The following is a 17573-nucleotide window of genomic DNA, read 5'->3' as shown; positions in this document are numbered from 1 at the left end:
TCCACCCAACACCAAGGGCAATTTGGACATTAAGGGCAATTTATCATTGGCCAATTCACCTAACCCGCACATCTTTGGACTGTGGGAGGAAACCGGAGCACCTGGAGGAAACCCACGCAGACACGGGAAGGACGTGCAGACTCCGCACAGACAATGACCCAAACCGGAATCGAATCTGGGACCATGGATCTGTGAAGCAATTGTGCTATCCACAATGCTACCGTGCTGCCCTTAAGAACAAATAAATCTACACTATATCATTTTCCCGTAATCCATGTACCTATCCAACAGCTGCTTGAAGGTCCCTAATGTTTCCGACTCAACTACTTCCACAGGCAGTGCATGCCATGCCCCCACTACTCTCTGGGTAAAGAACCTACCTCTGATATCCCTCCTATATCTTCCACCTTTCACCTTAAATTTATGTCCCCTTGTAATGGTGTGTTCCACCTGGGGAAAAAGTCTCTGACTGTCTACTCTATCTATTCCCCTGATCATCTTATAAACCTCTATCAAGTCGCTCCTCATCCTTCTCCGCTCTAATGAGAAAAGGCCTAGCACCCTCAACCTTTCCTCGTAAGACCTACTCTCCATTCCAGGCAACATCCTGGCAAATCTTCTTTGCACCTTTTCCAGAGCTTCCACATCCTTCCTAAAATGAGGCGACCAGAACTGTACACAGTACTCCAAATGTGGCCTTACCAAAGTTTTGTACAGCTGCATCATCACCTCACGGCTCTTAAATTCAATCCCTCTGTTAATGAACGCGAGCACACCATAGGCCTTCTTCACAGCTCTATCCACTTGAGTGGCAACTTTCAAAGATGTACGAACATAGACCCCAAGGTCTCTTTGCTCCTCCACAATGCCAAGAACTCAACCGTTAACCCTGTATTCCGCATTCATATTTGTCCTTCCAAAATGGACAATCTCACACTTTTCAGCGTTAAACTCCATCTGCCACTTCTCAGCCCAGCTCTGCATCCTATCTATGCCTCTTTGCAGCCGACAACAGCCCTCCTTACTATCCACAACTCCACCAATCTTCGTATCGTCTGCAAATTTACTGACCCACCCTTCAACTCCCTCATCCAAGTCATTAATGAAAATCACAAACAGCAGAGGACCCAGAACTGATCCCTGCGGTACACCACTGGTAACTGGGATCCAGGCTGAATATTTGCCATCCACCACCACTCTCTGACTTCTATCGGTTAGCCAGTTCGTTATCCAACTGGCCAAATTTCCCACTATCCCATGCCTCCTTACTTTGTGCAGAAGCCTACCATGGGGAACTTTATCAAATGCCTTACTAAAATCCATGTACACTACATCCACTGCTTTACCTTCATCCACATGCTTGGTCACCTCCTCAAAGAATTCAATAAGATTTGTAAGGCAAGACCTACCCCTCACAAATCCGTGCTGACTATCCCTAATCAAGCAGTGTCTTTCCAGATGCTCAGAAATCCTATCCTTCAGTACCCTTTCCATTACTTTGCCTACCACCGAAGTAAGACTAACTGGCCTGTAATTCCCAGGGTTATCCCTAGTTCCTTTTTTGAACAGAGGCACGACATTCGCCACTCTCCAATCCCCTGGTACCACCCCTGTTGACAGTGAGGACGAAAAGATAATTGCCAACGGCTCTGCAATTTAATCTCTTGCTTCCCATAGAATCCTTGGATATAACCCGTCAGGCCCGGGGGACTTGTCTATCCTCAAGTTTTTCAAAATGCCCAACACATCTTCCTTCCTAACAAGTATTTCCTCGAGCTTACCAATCTGTTTCACACTGTCCTCTCCAACAATATCGCCCCTCTCATTTGTAAATACAGAAGAAAAGTACTCATTCAAGACCTCTCATATCTCTTCAGACTCAATACACAATCTCCCGCTACTGTCCTTGATCGGACCTACCCTCGCTCTAGTCATTCTCATATTTCTCACATATGTGTAAAAGGCCTTGGGGTTTTCCTTGATCCTACCCGCCAAAGATTGTTCATGCCCTCTCTTAGCTCTCCTAATCCCTTTCTTCAGTTCCCTCCTGGCTATCTTGTATCCCTCCAATGCCCTGTCTGAACCTTGTTTCCTCAGCCTTACATAAGTCTCCTTTTTCCTCTTAACAAGACATTCAACCTCTCTTGTCAACCATGGTTCCCTCACTCGACCATCTCTTCCCTGCCTGACAGGGACATACATATCAAGGACACATAGCACCTGTTCCTTGAACAAGTTCCACATTTCACTTGTGTCCTTCCCTGCCAGCCTATGTTCCCAACTTATGCACTTCAATTCTTGTCTGACAACATCGTATTTACCCTTCCCTCAATTGTAAACCTTGCCCTGTTGCACGTATCTATCCCTCTCCATTAATAAAGTGAAAGTCACAGAATTGTGGTCACTATCTCCAAAATGCTCCCCCACTAACAAATCTATCACTTGCCCTGGTTCATTACCCAGTACTAAATCCAATATTGCCCCTCCTCTGGTCGGACAATCTACATACTGTGTTAGAAAAGCTTCCTGGACACACTGCACAAACACCACCCCATCCAAACTATTTGATCTAAAGAGTTTCCACTCAATATTTGGGAAGTTAAAGTCGCCCATGACTACTACCCTATGACTTTTGCACCTTTCCAAAATCTGTTTCCCAATCTGTTCCTCCACATCTCTGCTACTATTGGGGGGCCTATAGAAAACTCCTAACAAGGTGACTGCTCCTTTCCTATTTCTGACTTCAACCCATACTACCTCAATAGGGTGATACTCCTCGAACTGCCTTTCTGCAGCTGTTATACTATCTCTAATTAATAATGCCACCCCCCCACCTCTTTTACCACCCTCCCTAATCTTATTGAAACATCTATAACCAGGGACCTCCAACAACCATTTCTGCCCCTTTTCTATCCAAGTTTCCATGATGGCCACCACATCGTAGTCCCAAGTACCGATCCATGCCTTAAGTTCAGCCACCTTATTCCTGATGCTTCTTGCGTTGAAGTATACACACTTCAACCCATCTCCGTGCCTGCAAATACTCTCCTTTGTCAGTGTTCCCTTCCCCACTGCCTCATTACATGCTTTGGCGTCCTGAATATCGACTACCTTAGTTGCTGGACTACAAATCCGGTTCCCATTCCCCTGCCAAATTAGTTTAAACCCTCCCGAAGAGTACTAGCAAACCTCCCTCCCAGGATATTGGTGCCCCTCTGGTTCAGATGCAACCCGTCCTGCTTGTACAGGTCCCACCTTCCCCAGAATGCGCTCCAATTATCCAAATACCTGAAGCCCTCCCTCCTACACCATTCCTGCAGCCACGTGTTCAACTGTACTCTCTCCCTATTCCTAGCCTCGCTATCACGTGGCACCGGCAACAAACCAGAGATGACAACGCTGTCTGTCCTGGCTTTCAACTTCCAGCCTAACTCCCTAAACTTGTTTATTACCTCCACACCCCTTTTCCTACCTATGTCGTTGGTACCAATGTGCACCACGACTTCTGGCTGCTCCCCCTCCCCCTTAAGGATCCTGAAGACACGATCCGAGACATCCCTGGCCCTGGCACCCGGGAGGCAACATAGCTTCCGGGAGTCTCGCTCGCGACCACAGAATCTCCTATCTATTCCCCTAACCATTGAATCTCCTACAACTATTGCTTTTCTATTCTCCCCCCTTCCCTTCTGAGCCCCAGAGCCAGACTCAGTGCCAGAGACCTGGCCGCTAGGGCCTTCCCCCGGTAGGTCATCCCCCCCAACAGCATCCAAAACGGTATACTTGTTTTGAAGGGGAATGGCCACGAGGGATCCCTGCACTGTCTGCCTGTTTGTTTTTTTCCCCCTGACTGTAACCCAGCTATTCTTGTCCTGTACCTTGGGTGTGGTTACCTCCCTGTAACTCTTCTCAATCACCCCCTCTGCCTCCCGGATGATCCGAAGTTCATCCAGCTTCAGCTCCAGTTCCCTAACACGGTCTTTGAGGAGCTGAAGTTGGGTGCACTTCCCGCAGGTATAGTCAGTGGGGACACCGGTGGTATCCCTCACCACCCACATCCTACAGGAGGAGCATGTAACTGGCCTAGCCTCCATCCCCTCTTACCTTACAGAATATAGCTGCTGTGTGGACTAACTAGATCTCCGCCCTCCGACTCTGCTCCCAGTCAGCTACACTTCCTGTAAACTCCTGGCTCTCTTCTCACTCTTTGCGGAAATGTCGGAAACAAAATGAAAGGAGCACCTTACTCCCTCCTCACCTAACTCCCTCGGTCACCAAACTCTCACTATCGCACTCAAAAAGCACCAAATCCAGCACTCCCTCGGTCACCAAACTCTCACTATCGCACTCAAAAAGCACCAAATTCAGCACTCAGTGCAAACAAAGTCTGCACTGTAGGGGATCACTTTTATACTGTGAATCTAGCCTCTGAAAAACTGGCCTAATCCAATTAACTAATTAACAAGCTCCAGCTGCAAGTGCCTAGAAGTAGAAGCCTGTTTAAAGCTGATTGAAAATTCACCTTCTTCTAAACCAAACAGCAACTTTTAAGTTAATTAACTAAATAAAAGAAAGACTAAACTTTAGATAAAAATGAAGCCTTATACTCCCTCGGTCACCAAACTCTCTCTATCGCACTCAAAAAGCACCAAATTCAGTACTCAGTGCACTCATGTTTCACCTTTGCTGTCTTTGGCCAGAATTTTCCACCCATTCATGCTGGCGGGATTCTCTGGTCCCTCTGCAGTGAATGAAATTTCAGCTGAGCACCAAAATCTCCGCTGGCAGTGGGGTGAACACAGTTCGTAGAATCCCGGTCTTTCTGTCTTTAATCCAACTAAACCGGTCACACCTCCCCAAACTTGATATCCAGTATAGGAGATTATGGCAATGATATTACAAAAGAAAATATAGTAAACCTCTCATTTTTTGACACATGACTGTAGTTATTTGCTGCAGTAAAATTTCCAACGCCCCGCCAAAAATACCAAAGATCTGCTTTTATGGTTAAATAATATGTCAAATTCATGGTAGGTCATTTATTATCATAGCAGAAAAGATAGACCATATAAAGTGCTATGTATCATTGTATAACTAGCAAAGGCCATGCAAATATTAGTAGTGAAATTAATGCACAGGATTTTCTGGCCTTGTATAACTAGCAAAGGCCATGCAAATATTTGTAGTGAAATTAGTGCACGGGATTTTCCAGCCTTCGGTAACTATCTGTGTGGATTTGTACATTCTCCCTGCATCTGTGTGCCATCCCAGACCTTCCCAGGCTATTTACCTCTCCTTCCCATGCTGCTCTCCACAATGCCTGCCAAATAAACCCACCAACAGACAGACCAGTCAAACTGACCAATCAACACTGTCTGTGTGGAGTTTGCACATTCTCCCCAGTCTGCGTGGGTTTCACCCCCACAACCCAAAGATGTGCTGGTTAGGTGGATTGGCCATGCTAAATTGCCCCTTAATTGGAAAAGAAAAATAATTGGCTATCTAAATTTTTTTTAAAAACAGACCAATCAAATCTGTCCACACAAGTAAAAACTGCAAATTATTTTATTATAGATAATTAGAGACATTTATATCTTGATAGCACTTTTTAACAGGTAGAAAGAGACTCTTTGGCAGAAAGTTACCCAGTATGTCAAATATGGCCCACCTCTTTAGGCTACACGGTCTAATTCAGCCAAGGTAGAACTCGAATTGATCCACTTCATTATGACCGGTGGTAAAATAAACACAAACGGAGATCAATTAGAGATTAATTTCTGTTGCTGAAATAAGTTTATCTGCAAGAACAAAAGTATGGAGCTGCAGTCCCTTGTTCCTGTCATAGAATGAGCTGATGGGAACAGTTCATTTGCTTTTTGAGGCATCTGTGTATCTTATAAAAGAGGGAGAACAAATTAGAACAGACTTGTCCAACATGCAGCCCAAGGTTGAACGTGGCCCACAGAGACTCACTGTGTGGCCCCAAAGCCAATTTTCAAAATGCCTGCTCTTCCATTGACAAACCATTTTGTTCCCATGTTCATTGCTGATAGGCCCATTAGTGAGCAGCAAATGTGAGAGCGAAATAATCTAGGATTGGAGGAGCAGCGAACACCAACTGTAGTGAGTTCAGGGTCTGGGGAGCTGATGGCCGGGAAGCTAAGTAGTGGGGTCAGGGAGGTAATGGCTAGGAAGCCAAGGGGCAGGGCTCTGGGAGTGGAGGTGCCAGAGACTAGGGCCCACTGGTGTCTGGACCAGTTGTTGAGAGCGTATAGGGTAGGTAGATAATGCGGAGGGCTGAATATGTCCATGGTCAGGCTCACTCCCAGTATCAGGGTTCTCACACTATCATGCACCCTCACCATGCATGAGGGCGACTGAGTGAGCACCCCAAGACTTTGAGTGAGCTGGGACCACCCACCCTCACCCTATTACACTCTAATACTCACCCTTATTCATTACTAATTGTGTTATTTTGCTCAGCAAGTTGTTTTGTTTCATATCTCAGTTTTTAAAAAAAATTCTCTTGTTTTGTCAAACTTCATCTTTCCAAAATTTTCTCTTCGGACCCTTGAGTGAGGAAAAATCTGAAATGTGGCTCCCAGCACAAAAAAGGTTGGACACGCCAGATTTGGAAGAATTGGAAAAATGCAGCACAAAAACGACTCGCTTTCAATTAGTTGTCAATCGACAGGTTCCCTAACCATCCAGTTGTGATTTCTTGATTGTTTGCAAATTAGGCAAGAATGTGAAAACTGGGCTAATTGTTTAAATGTAATTATATGCTGGGTTGATTAAACAAATTAAGGTAATAAAGCAGTTTACTTCATTACCTAGAACATACAGTGCAGGAGGAGGCCATTCGGCCCATCGAGTCTGCACCGACCCACTTAAGCTCTCACTTCCACCCTATACCCATAACCCAATAACCCCTCCTAAATGTTTTGGATACTAAGGGCAATTTAGCATGGCCAAACCACCTAACCTGCACGTCTTTGGACTATGGGAGGAAACCGGAGCACCCGGAAGAAACCCACGCAGACACGGGGAGAACGTGCAGACTCCACACAGACAGTGACCCAGCGGGGAATCGAACCTGGGACCCTGACGCTGTGAAGCCACAATGCTATCCACTGTGCTAATCTAATGGTAGAGCAAAGTGAAATGTGGCAATTTTGGAATAAGGTTGTTGGACACCAATAGATTAGTAATTGGTAATGCACCATGAGTCTGTCAGTATTTGAAATGCAAAAGTCAGGTTAACCTTTTAGCTTCATGTTCTTTGTCAGAGTTGTAAAAGGAAGGTCACGCTCTCCTGGACAAACAGAAGAGGGAAGAGGAGATCCATTTTGCCTGTGTAGAAATTATTTTCCGACTTTCATATCTCCCACATTTGGTGTTACAAGGACGATTGTGCATTTGAGTACACCTCATAAAAACACATAGCTACAGTATCACACAGAAATTATCACTAATTAACCACTAAAACATGGAGTAAATAATAAACGCGGAACAGGCTGATTGGCTGAATAACCCAATGATCCATTCAGACTTTGGAAGCATGTTAAAACCCATCTGTTCTCGCAGTGAAAAAAGCTAGGCATTTTATTTGTTTATTTGTTTTTCTTGGTATCTCAATTCATTTCTGACTCTCCTATTCATGTTAGATCTAATATAGCCAGAAGACAGAAGTTGATAAATTCTTGATTTCTCGAGGAATTAAGGGCTATGGAGAGAGAGCGGGTAAATGGAGTTGAAATCAGCCATGATTGAATGGTGGAGTGGACTCGATGGGCCGAATGGCCTTACTTCTGCTCCTATGTCTTATGGTCTTATAGCCAGGTAGTGAAGGATAGAATATTATACAGGTTGGGTTTTTATGGCTTACAGAGACACCCATGATGGATCATACATCAACAACTATTCTTCCAATCTCTTCTGAAGTATATGAGCACATTTCCCTATGAATACCCACCACCTGGATACAATTAACCCCAAACTGATATAAAATTAACATGTATCTGAATGATTGGTTTTATTAGGCCCTTATACATGGTTGGTTCCCTGTTGAATTGGGTTACATCATCATGCATGTCATGATTACAGTTAGTTATTGTTTATTATTATTATTATTTTATCTCAGCACTGCAGCACTTGATTCTGCTGATCTCAAAACACCGAAGATTCGTCCTTGGTTACTAACTGTGTTTATCTGATATATCTATTCCTTTACATTCCTGATTCTCAATTTCCAGTTAAATGTGGTTTAGCCATCATTAAAATCCTTCGGAGATACGTGTTTCGGATTTCCAGATTCTGCAGCCCTTGGTAGGGATGCCTCAAAGTACATTTATCCTTTCACCTACCGGACCAAAAAGTGGCCAATCACTAATTTCCAATTTGCAAAAGTATCATTTTACTTTGATGTTAGTGGGCAGATTGTTTAATGCGTGTGACAGGATAATTTATGGAGATAAGTTATATGTATACCCGTTCATGGATGGGAGTGGGGTTGAACTATAAGGTCATCTTTCAATCTCCCAGTGCAGATGGGTAGGATGCTTAAAAATGACAGACATATGTTAGGAAAAGAAAATGGGCAAGTAAAATCTATATTTTCTATTCTTTCTGAACCAAATGACGCTTCCACGTCAATGCTGTTTCCATAAATCTGCTTTGAGGGCATGATTCAGGTAGGAGGATCTCTATTCAGATTGCAAATGCATTTGTTGATGCACTGTATGTGCTTTAGGAGTAGAGTGGATGATTTTCTCCCTTGTTTACAGATGGTCCAATTACAGTTGATGAAACCAACTCTTTCAATAAATCCTGTGTGCAGCTTTCAGTCCAATTTCAAATTCAATGTTGGTTTCTTATTTGGCATTCTGGTGGTTCAGCGTTATAACTTTGCGATGCATGTCTTATTATGCTAATATTTTATTGATAGATGTAGATTTCATGCCCCCCCCCCCCCCCGCCACATAAAATCCAGCCCCAAGTATGAAAGGTTGCAACATCAGACGGCGATGAAGAAACTTTGAGAATGAAATGAGGTTAATACAGAAATCGGAGTGTGAGGAAGTATGGTGGAAGTCATTGTGGGAGTTTGTAGGTTTGCAATGAACATTAGCCTATTAGTTAATAGCCTATCATGAGAAACGGAGACAGGAAAGTTAAAAGAGGGACAAAGAAGGTTTGGAGACGATCAATGTGAAGGCAAGGGAAATTGGAAGTAGATTGATAAAAGTTTCCAGTTCAGAGCAGGAAATAGCACCGAAACAGTCATCAATGTACTGGAAAAAGAGGTGAAGAGGACCTGAGTCGGACTGGAACAAAGAATGTTTCACATATTCCTTGCTGTTTGTGTTTTATATAAATGATTTCGACATCAATGTAGGAGGGTTGATCAGTAAGTTCACGGATGATACGAAAATTGGTGGGTGATAAATAGTGAGGACGATAGCCTTAAATTAGAGGACGATATAGACAGGCTGGCAGATGGGCTGATCAGTGGAAAATGGAATTCGATCCAGATAAGTGTGAGATGATGCACTTAGGCAAGACAAATAAGGTAAGAGAATACATGATAAACGGCTGGACATTGGGATGCATGAAGGATCAGATGGACCTTGGTGTGCATGTTGTAGCCACCTGGGTTGGCCACTTCCCAACTTAAAATGGAGAACCGCAAAGACTAAAGAGAAATTCAGCCGACACAGGCAAAAACGAGCAAGTGCAGAAATCCTGTGTATTGGAACTTGCAAAATCCAGACAGCACTGAAACCAGCAGCCATCTGCATAGTAATGAGCGATTCCCAGGTACAATTGATACACTTCAGGTGAACAAGGCCAATCCAGACTCCTCGGCGCCAGCAGGATCCAAGACAAAGGAAGGCCAACGGACACTCAGAGACCGCCCAGCGATCAGGGAACAACTCCAGTATTGGAGAAATCGATCCAAGTGATCGGAACGCAGTCCAATCACTTGGAACCAGGTATGGGGTCCGCCCCGAAGGGCGGGAAGCCCCTGGGGACTATAAAGCAGAGCCCCCAAGTTCAAATCGGTCTTCTTGGCAGGGTCACTCAACAGTGTGAATCAACCCCTGAGAGTGAACTGCCCAGCTGCCGCACCAACCAAGTAAGTCTCCAGTCAACGCTCGCTACGAGATAGGCGCTCCTAGCTACAAGTCCATACCAGCTTTTGAATCCTGCAGACTGAGGACCTGAACAAAAGGCCATTTGTTCCCCTGACCTGGTGGGCCAATTCCAAAGCTAAGTATAGGCCTTTTAGTGATAGCAATAGTCTAGAAAGTAGAGTTATATGTATAAGTAGTGACTTACTGTATATAATAAATGTGTTTTGATTTGAATCTTACTAATTGGTGTGTTGAGTTAGTGATCAGTACTTGAACTTGAACCTCATGGCGGTATAAAGATACCTGCCGACTCTAGAGCAAATTATGAATTAAGAGCCAACCAAAAGTTAGCAACAATGTACATTGGTTCCTTAAGTTAGCAGGACATGTAGATACAGTGGTTAAAAAGGCATCCTTACCTTTATTAGCCGAGGCAAGGTGTTTAGGAGCAGGGAGGTTATGCTGGAACTGTATAAAACATTGGTTAGGTCACAGCTAGAGTATTGTGTGCAGTTATAGGAGGCATGTGATAGCAAAGGAGATTTACCAGGATGTTGCCTGGGCTGTAGAGTTTTAGCTACGAAGAGATTGGATGGACTGAGGTTGTTTTCCTTGAAGCAGAGGAGACTGAGGGGGGACCATGGGCAACGCAGTGGCACAGTGGTTAGCACTGCTGCCTCATAGATCCAGGGACTCGGGTTCAATTCCGGCCTCGTGTGGTGTTTGCACTTTCTCCCGTGTTTGCGTGGGTTTCCTCCGGGTGCTGCGGTTTCCTCCCACAGTCCAAAGATGTGCAGGTTAAGTGGATTGGCCATGCTAAATTGCTCCTTATTATCCAAAGGGTTAGGTGCGGTTACTGGGTTACGGGGATAGGGTAGAGGCATGGGCTTAAGTACGGTGCTCTTTCCAAGGGCCGGTGCAGACTCGATGGACCGAATGGCTTCCTTCTGCACTGTAAATTCTATATGACATGATTGAGATAAATAAAATTATGAGGGGCATAGATAGGGTAGACAGGAAGAAAACATTCCCCTCTGTAGAGTGATCAATGACTAGGGACATAGATTTAATGTAAGGTGCAGAAGGTTTAGAGGGGATATGAGGAAATAGTTTTTTACCCAGAGGGTGGTGGGAGGCTGGAACTCACTGCCTGAAAGGGTGGTAGAGGCAGAGACCCTCTCATTAAAGTTTGAAAAGCTACATAGTGGAAGGCAGGAATGCAGCCTTACAGAGTGAAGGCTGTAGTGAAGGAATGAAGCAGTTTCATCAATTCTGCTATCCCACCAGTGAAGCAGAGGCATGCCAAGGCACACTAATACTGGAAAATGGGATAAGAATATTTAGGTGATTCTTTTTAATCGTGCAGATGAGATGGTCCGAAGAGCCTTTTCTGTGCTGTACACCTATATGACTCTATTAGCATTGTATCAATCTAGAAATGTTAATTAGTTAACATCCCAACTTTCTTTCATTTTGAAGTGATAAAATGAAATGAAAATCGCTTGTCACAAGTAGGCTTCAAATGAATTTACTGTGAAAAGCCCCTAGTCGCCACATTCCGGCACCTGTTCGGGGAGGCTGGTACGGGAATTGAACCCGCGCTGCTGGCCTGCCTTGGTCTGCTTTAAAAGCCAGCTATTTAGCCCTGTGCTAAACCAGCCCCTGGTTTACCTTTTCAAAGTAAGGGAATAGTTTACAGCCCAACCTTTTGAAACTTAAAAATCTATGATACCTTTCTGGGACTTTTGGAGACTTGGGTTGGGAGTTTCCAACCCCACTGTGGTGGGCCCTGCTGCAGTGGATGCAGCGAGCCAGACAAATGTTCATTGATTTTGGTGGCACCCCTAAATCCTGCTGGCGGCTGAGACTAGACGATCCCATTGTTAGGGTCTACTCCTATTGTATAAAACTTTGAATAACTTTGAATATATTCAAGAGGCAGCTGGATGTAGCACTTGGGGAGAATGGGATCAAAGGCTATGGGGAGAAAGCAGGATTAGGGTATTGAGTTGGATGATCAGCCATGATCGTGATGAATGGCGGAGCAGGCTCGAAGGGCCAAAAGGTCTCCTCCTGCTCCTATCGTCTATGTATCTATGTATCTATGTATGCATAGGATCTGCTGTCATTACAGCCAAGTGTCATTACCTCCTCTCAATAAAACAATCTGAGTCTTCCTCAGATGGCTAACAATAAACTACACAGACTTACTCTGAGGCAGACTTTAGCACAGGTCACATGGCCCTAGATTTAAAGCTATAGTCCCAACATATAACCCTAAAGATACAATCCTAAAACATAATCTCATGATCCGAATGCAGTACCCTCAATAACGACACGAGAGTGTGGAATGTTTACTGTACCCTTAACACCATGTAGGTGATGCCCCTTTAAGACCGTGTTTGGAACCCTGGGGGACTCCGCTTCCAGGGAGCCGTATATAAGGTGGCACCCTGTAGATGGCACTCAGTAAGCACACGTCTCGGTAACTGGCTTGTTCTCTGCTTATTAAAGCCTACATTTACCATTCCACACTCTCGTATCGTTATTGAGGGTACTACAATTTAATAAGCAGAGTACGTTAGGATGGACGCCGGTCTCAGGCCAGAAAAGCTCAACCTGGAAGCACGGACACCAGAGGCCAAAGACATTTTTAAGTACTGGCCCCGCTGTTTCAAGGCCTGCTTGGAATCCTCAGAAACTCCCATCCTGGGGCCTCGCAAGCTGTGCCTACTCCACGACCGGATGAGCCATAGAATCTCTGCCATGATCGAGAAGGCGACCACTTACGACGAGGCGATTGAGATCCTGCGAGTTTCGTCAAACCCATAAATGAGGTACATGCCCGGCATCTGCTCTCTACCTGACGGCAACACTCAGAGAAAACGCTAGACGAGTACGTGGAAAAGCTCACTGCGCTCACCAGGAACTGCAACCATCAGGATGTGACGGGGGAAGTCCACATGAACCTGCACATCCGAGACGCATTCGTGTCCGGCATCCGTTCGACCTATATCAGGCAGCATATCCTCGAAAATGGAGCTGAAGACCTTCAGGACACGGTAACGCTCGCCACCTCACTGGAAGCGGCCCGGCACAACCTAGGCACGTACCCCGTGGACCCTGCGGCGCCCCTCGGATTTCCCCAGACTCGGCTACACTACGGGCCTGCGCCGCGCGGCGACCCACCCAGACCGGGGGCACACCGTGCTATTTCTGTGGGCAGGGCCAGCATTCACATCAACGCTGCCCAGCCCGCTCCGCTATCTGCAGTGACTGCGGAAAGAAGGGGCATTTCGCGAGAGTCTGCCTGGCGACGAAAATGTAGTGACCACCCAAGCCCCTGAACCGCCAATCAGTGTAACTTTCCATCACTCCGGTGCAAAGCATCCTCACTGGAAAGATCAGTGTTCTTGCCCAATACTTCCAACAGACAAGAACACTGGTAAACTGTTTTTAGTCAGAACCGCAACACCACACAGTTGGCCTAAAGGCCATCATGAGGTTGAGACTGAAGGCACGCAGTAATTCTTCTTGGGTGAGATTAAAGAAAGCAGCTTTTCATTTTGGAATTCTCCAGCCGTTGGGATTCCCTATTCCTGCCGGCCGTGCACCCGTGCCCAAGGGTTTCCTCTCATCTGAAGACGTGCCTGCATAGCCCTCGACCCTTATCCAGCTGGCGGAAGATGTCAAGACTGCCACAGTCGTTAGTCGGTCAACACAGTACGGTCCTGAGTCCTCAGACACTAAAGATTTAGAACATAAGAACTAGGAGCAGGAGTAGGCCATCTGGCCCCTCGAGCCTGCTCCGCCATTCAATGAGATTATGGCTGATCTTTTGTGGACTCAGCTCCACTTTCAGACCTGAACACGATAACCCTTCATCCCTTTATTCTTCAAAAAAATGATCATGATCTTAAAAACATTCAATGAAAGAGCCTCAACTGCTTCAGTGGGCAAGGAATTCCATAGATTCACAACCCTTTGGGTGAAGAAATTCCTCCTAAACTCAGTCCTAAATCTACTTGCCCTTATTTTGAGGCTATACCCCCTAGTTCTGCTTTCACCCGCCAGTGAAAACAACCTGCCCGCATCTATCCTATCTATTCTCTTCATAATTTTATATGTTTTCATAAGATCCCCCCTCATCCTTCTAAATTCCAAAGAGTACAGTTCCAGTCTGCTCAACCTCTCCTTGTAATCCAACTCCTTCAGCTCTGGGATTAACCTAGTGAATCTCCTCTGCACACCCTCCAGTGCGAGTACGTCCTTTCTCAGGTAAGGAGACCAAAACTGAACACAATATTCCAGGTGCGGCCTCACTAACACCTTATACAATTGCAGCAGAACCTCCCTAGTCTTAAACTCCATCCCTCTAGCAATGAAGGACAAAATTCCATTTGCCTTCTTAATCACCTGTTGCACCTGTAAACCAACTTTTTGCGACTCATGCACTAACACACCCAGGTCTCTCTGCACAGCAGCATGTTTTAATATTTTATCATTTAAATAATAATCCCTTTTGCTGTTATTCCTACCAAAATGGATAATCTCACATTTGTCAACATTGTATTCCATCTGCCAGACCCTAGCCCATTCACTTAGAATATCCAAATCCCTCTGCAGACTTCCAGTATCCTCTGCACTTTTTGCTTTACCACTCATCTTAGTATCGTCTGCAAACGTGGACACATTGCCATTGGTCCCCAACTCCAAATCATCTATGTAAATTGTGAACAATTATGGGCCCAACACTGCTCCCTGAGGGACACCACTAGCTACTGATTGCCAACCACTCTTTGCTTTTTATTAATTAACCAATCCTCTATCCATGCTACTACTTTCCCCTTAATGCCATGCATCTTTATCTTATGCAGCAACCTTTTGTGTGGCACCTTGTCAAAGGCTTTCTGGAAATCCAGATATACCACATCCATTGGCTCCCCGTTATCTACCGCACTGTTAATGTCCTCAAAAAATTCCACTAAATTAGTTCGGCATGACCTGCCCTTTATGAACCCATGCTGCGTCTGCCCAATGGGACAATTTCCATCCAGGTGCCTCGCTATTTCTTCCTTGATGATAGATTCCAGCATCTTCCCTACTACCGAAGTTAAGCTCACTGGCCTATAATTACCCCCTTTTTGCCTACCTCCTTTTTTAAACAGTGGTGTCACGTTTGCTAATTTCCAATCCGCTGGGACCACCCCAGAGTCTAGTGAATTTTGGGAAATTATCACTTGTGCATTTGCAATTTCCCTAGCCATTTCTTTTAGCACTCTGGGATGCATTCCATCAGGGCTAGGAGACATGTCTACCTTTAGCCCCATTAGCTTGCCCATCACTACCTCCTTAGTGATAACAATCCTCTCAAGGTCTTCACCTGTCATAGCCTCATTTCTATAAGTCACTGGCATGTTATTTGTGTCTTCCACTGTGAAGACCGACCCAAAAAACCTGTTCAGTTCATCAGCCATTTCATCTCCCATTATTAAATCTCCCTTCTCATCCTCTAAAGGACCAATATTTACCTTAGCCACTCTTTTTTGTTTTATATATTTGTCGAAACTTTTACTGTCTGTTTTAATATTCTGAGCTAGTTTACACTCATAATCTATTTTACTCTTCTTTATAGCTTTTTTAGTAGCTTTCTGTTGCCCCCTAAAGATTTCCCAGTCCTCTAGTCTCCCACTAATCTTTGCCACTTTGTATGCTTTTTCCTTCAATTTGATACTCTCCCTTATTTCCTTAGATATCCACGGTCGATTTTCCCTCTTTCTACCGTCCTTCCTTTTTGTTGGTATATTATTTCTCTTTCTCCCTTTTTACTCTTCTCTTTTTTCCGGGCAGGTTTCTCCATCGTCATAAGGGCGGCACGGTGGCACAGTGGTTAACACTGCAGCTTCACGGTGCCGATGACCAGGGTTTGATCATGGCCCCAGGTCACTGCTCATGTGGAGTTTGCACATTCTTCCCGTGCCTGCGTTGGTCTCAGCCCCACAAGCCAAAAAGATGTGCAGAGTAGGTGAATTGGCCACGCTAAATTGCCACTTAATTGGAAAAAAAAGAATTGCATACTGTAATTTTATAAAGAAAAAGCTTTGTCCATCGTCATTCCGGGCCTTGACAAGTCCCCAATAGTCAGACCAACCTACCGCACATGAGCTAACCTCCGGTGGAGATGGTTCCAGATAGGGATCAACAGTCTGAGGAATGTCTACCTTCATCTAACATGATGGTACAGTAGGTGAACACACCACCCACTGGGCACACACTGCATAAGAACATAAGAATTAGGAACAGGAGAAGGCCATCTGGCCCCTCGAGCCTGCTCCGCCATTCAATGAGATCATGGCTGATCTTTGTGGACTCAGCTCCACTCTCCGGCCCGTACACCATATCCCTGAATCCCTTTATACTTTAGAAAGGCATCTATCTTTTTCTTAAAAACGTTTAAAGAAGGAGCCTCAACTGCTTCACTGGGCAAGGAATTCCAGAGATTCACAACCCTTTGGGTGAAGAAGTTCCTCCTACACTCCGTCCTAAATCTACCTCCCCTTATTTTGAGGCTATGCCCCCCAGTTCTGCTTTCCCCGACCAGTGGAAACAACCTGCCAGCATCTATCCTATCTATTCCCTTCATAATTTTATATGTCTCAATAAGATCCCCCCCGCATCCTTCTAAACTCCAATGAGTACAGTCCCAGTCTACTCAACCTCTCGTCATAATCTACTCCCCTCAACTCTGGGATCAACCTAGTGAATCTCCTCTGCACTCCCTCCAGTGCCAATACGTCCTTTCTCAGGTAAGGAGACCAAAACTGAACACAATACTCCAGATGCGGCCTCACCAACACCTTATACAATTGCAGCATCTCACTAGTCTTGAACTCCATCCCTCTAGCAATGAAAGACAAAACTCGATTAGCCTTCTTAATCACCTGTTGCACCTGCACACCAACTTTTTGAGACTCGTGCACCAGCACACCCAGGTCCCTCTGCACAGCAGCATGTTTAAACATCTTACCGTTTAAATAATAATCCATTCTGCAGTTATTCCTCCCAAAATGGATAGCCTCACACTTGGCAACATTGAATTCCATCTGCCAGACCCTAGCCCATTCACCTAATCTATCCAAATCCTTCTGCAGACTTCCAGTATCCTCTGCACTTTTTGCTTTACCGCTCATCTTAGTGTCGTCTGCAAACTTTGACACATTGCACTTGGTCCCCAACTCCAAATCGTCTATGTAAATTGTGAACAACTGCGGGCCCAACACCGATCCTTGAGGGACCCCATTAGTTACAGGTTGCCAACCAGAGAAACACCTGTTTATCCCCACTCTCTGCTTTCTGTTAGTTAACCAATCCTCTACCCATACTACCACTTTACCCTTAATGCCATGCATCTTTAGTTTATGCAGCAACCTTTTGTGTGGC

This window comes from Scyliorhinus torazame, chromosome 11 (genome assembly GCF_047496885.1).
Source record: "Scyliorhinus torazame isolate Kashiwa2021f chromosome 11, sScyTor2.1, whole genome shotgun sequence".
Classification (NCBI taxonomy): Eukaryota; Metazoa; Chordata; class Chondrichthyes; order Carcharhiniformes; family Scyliorhinidae; genus Scyliorhinus; species Scyliorhinus torazame.
Note: the sequence above shows the minus strand (reverse complement) of the source record.